Source organism: Onychomys torridus, unplaced genomic scaffold (assembly GCF_903995425.1).
Source record: "Onychomys torridus unplaced genomic scaffold, mOncTor1.1, whole genome shotgun sequence".
NCBI classification, from domain to species: Eukaryota; Metazoa; Chordata; class Mammalia; order Rodentia; family Cricetidae; genus Onychomys; species Onychomys torridus.
In genome coordinates, this window is record NW_023413244.1 from 153,651 (window position 1) to 157,662 (window position 4,012).

Below are 4,012 nucleotides of genomic sequence, written 5' to 3' on the forward strand. Positions count from 1 at the left end.
AATTAGAATGTGGTTATCATATAAAGATTGCCTTTGTATATCAGCATAATAATTTTCTCCAAGAAGTTGATCTTGGGAAATTTCCATTCCTCTAGTCCTACATCATTGTTCTATAGTCTTAGCCTCCTCTTTCTACCAGGTTCTCCACTGTATCTGTGTTTGTCTCTAAAATAGCTATAACCAAATCTTTCTAGTCTTGAGGGATAATTCTATTACAAGTAGACCATGAGTTTAACCTCTCATTTACAAACAGAAAATGCATACTATCTGAGACTTCCTTGAATCTCCTCAAATCTAACATTTTCACAGGAGTCCATTTAGCTCCTACATAGCCTTGAACATTTGTTAGCTCCTGTAAAGTTACTGGATAGATTAATGTTGGCTGTTTGAAATTCCTTAGGCTGTTCCTCTGTAACTATGTAATTCAATGCTGAAATAGGTTCACCTTTATATTCTTCTGCCTGGGTATGAATATCTCTGTGATCTGTTTTAACAAGTTTTTCTCAAAGCTTTTATCTTGGCATTCATATCAATCAACCCTTTTAATGTTAAAACAAAAATGATCAAACAAATAATATTCATAATTGACATTATGTAAATCCCATCAACATTAATTGTCCTCTCATTTAATTGTTCCATTTTCAGACAACCTAATGTGTTATCAAACAGAGACCGAATTCCCTCTATTGTAAAAATGTTTCCCCTTTTTCTAATGTGGGAAAAAAAAATCCCTTTTAACTAATTTCTCCCTTTAAGGTATCTTAATTGACTCACCAACTCTGCTGAATTTATAGAACAGGAGAAGCCCAAGGGAGTTTGAAGGCAGGTACCTAGTGAGAAAATAGTAAAAGATGGGGATCCAGAGAGAGCCCACAAACCACCAGGACAGAAGAAGCCAAGGAGATTCTTCCAAGTGCAGCTTGGGCCTGAGCCCCAGACAAGTGGCTTTTTTTTTGTGAATTCATGCCAGAGTCAGCAGATGTAACACAAGTTGCTAAAAGGTCCTATTAATAAACACACACACAAAACAAAACAAAACAAAAACAAAACCAGAGCCAGATATTGGGATGAAAGCTGAAAGACTAGAAGAATAGAATAATCTAGCAATAGTTATTACTGCTAGGAAATCCTCAATGCAAGAGAGAGCCTCTTCATTTATACTCATACTTATACCTTGATGTGCTCTGCTGCCATCTTTCTTCCTCTCTCCCACCAGCTACATCACTTCCTCTTTCAGCCCAGATCTACCACTTACTGTCTGTCTATACAGACTTCCAGATTTCTATGGTTAACTAGTGCTAGGATTAAAGGTGAGTGCCACCATGCCTGGCTCTGTTCCCAGTGTGGTCTTGAACTCACAGAGATCTGGATGAAACTCTGTCTCCCAAATGATAGGGCTAATGCATGTGCCACTGCTGCCTGACCTCTATGTTTAATATAGTGGCTAACTTTATGCTCTGGTTCCCAGGCAAGCTTTATTTGTTGGAGCACAAATAAAGTATCATCACAAGAAAGAAATAAAGAAATTAAATACATCCTAGAATTCAATGAAAATGAATGCACAACATACTCAAACTTACAGGACAAATGAAAGCACTGCTTTAAGAAAGTTGATAGCACTAAGTGCCTTCATGGAGAACTTGGAGAAGTTTCATAGTAGCAACTTAACAGCACACCTGAAACCTATAGAACAGAAATAATACAAACACTACCAAGAGGAGTAGATGGCAGGTAATAAACTGAAGGCTGAAATCAATAAAATAGAAACAAAGAAAATAATACCAAGAATCAATGAAACAAAGACTATGTTCTTTGAGAAAATCAACAAGATAGACATACCCTTATCCAAAATACCTGAAAGGAAGAGAGAGAATATAAAATTAGCAAAGTTAGAAATAAAAGGATGGACATAACAACAGACATTAAGGAAATCCAGAAAATCATTAGGTATTACTTCAAAAAACTGTACTCAAAAAATTGGAAAATCTAAATGAAATAGACAAATTTTTTGACTGATAAAACCTTCCAAAATTAAACCAAGATCAGATAAACAATTTAAACTGACCTATAGCCCATAGTGAAATAGAAGCATTCATTAAGTCTCCAAACCAATAAACTGGCCAGGACCAGAAGGTTTCAACACAGAATTCTACCAGACTTTCAAAGAAGAGCAAATAATGGTACTCCTTAAATTATTCCACAAAATAGAAATAGAAGGAATATTAGAATATTCTTTTTTTCTGAGGCCACAATTACCCTGGTACCCAAAACCTAAAAAGACCTAGCAATGAAAAAAGGTTACACACCAGTTTCCCTCATGAATGTTGAGCAAATATACTGAATAAAATACTGGCAAATTGAATTCAAGAACACGTCAAAAAGATCATCCACCATGAGAAAGTAGGTTTCATCTCAGACATGCAGGGGTGGTTCAACATGTGAAAATCTATCAATGTAATCCACCATATGAACTCTGAAAGCAGAAAACCACATGGTCATCTCATTAGAGTCTGAAAAATCCTGTGAAAACTTCAACCCTTATAAAAGAAAACACTCAATTGGGGCTGACTTACTTACTATGTGATTATCATTGACAGAGCATGGCAGCACTCAGGCAAACTTGGTACTGTAGAGATTGCTGAGAATTCTATATCCAGATTAGCAGCCATCAGGAATAGAGAGAACCCAATGGGCTTGGTTATAACTTCTGAAACCCCTACCCTCAAGGACACACTTCTTCCAACAAGGCCACACATACTCCAGCAAGGCCATACTTCCTAATACCTCTCAAGAATCACTACTCTCTAATGACCGACCATTAAAATATATAAGCCTATGGGGGCCACTGGTATTTAAACCACCACAGAACCCACAGATATTTCAGTGCACTAAAGAAAGTTCTGTGCCACACTGATATTTCATTCCATTTACCAGTACATTCTTAACTAAATAAACTTATGAAACTAAGCATTGTAACTAATACATGGAAACTAAAAGTAGAGAAAGGAAGAAAAAAAATCTCTGCATATAAGAAAAATCATTTATCTTTTTGAGAAGTTAAGGTATAAATATTATTTTCTAATAAAAACAAAGTGGGATTTTCTGCTAAGTAAAATAAATAAATGTCATACCTATTTAAGGAGGAAAACAGAAGAAAGAAACTAAATAGCTATAAGAACACCAGACATGTTTATAAAGGAGGGTTTTCCTTGTTCTGTTTCTTTAAGACAGGGTATTTCTATGGGGGCACACAAGCATTTAACCCTCATCTGTTTATCTGCACCTCAGGAGTGGAGAGATTGTAAGAGGACAAAACTATGATGAGAAAAATGTAGGGATGTGACAGGGAAATTACACTTGTGATTAATCTTCATCAGACTTCAGTAGATTTATTCATCAGTCCCAACACCAGAAAACAAACAAGAAGATATCAGCTAAAATAGTATGCTTTCTTGGATAAAATGTTATCTTAAAAAAGAAAAAGCCTATAGATCTGAAATTAAGATGCTGGATACTATACTTCATACACACAGTGTCTTATGCTTTGTTTTTTCCTAAATGAAATCCTTAAATGTAAAAGTGAAACTTCTTAAAATTGACACAGCTAGAGATTTCAGTAGTTTATAACTTCATGGCTTTTCCCTTAATATTTTATAGCTTGGGAATTGCTTCATTGTGAGCTATGATTTTTCTAATTCAGAGGTTTGTTAAATACTTGTTTATTTTATTTGATACATAGGACTGTTTGCCTGAATATGTATGAGTACCACATGGACTCAATGCCTGCAGAGGCCAGAAGAGGGCAAAGGATTCCCAGGAAGTGGAGTTAAAGGCAGTTGTGCTGTGTGGGTACTGGGAACCAAACCTGTGGCCTCTGCAAGAGCAACAACTATGCTTAACCATATTCAAAACCAAAATTCAACATGTTTTAAAAATTCTGATAAGTTTAACATATTCCTAAAATAAAATTCTAATTGTTGTTGTACTCAATTTAGCAATAAGAAATGCCTCA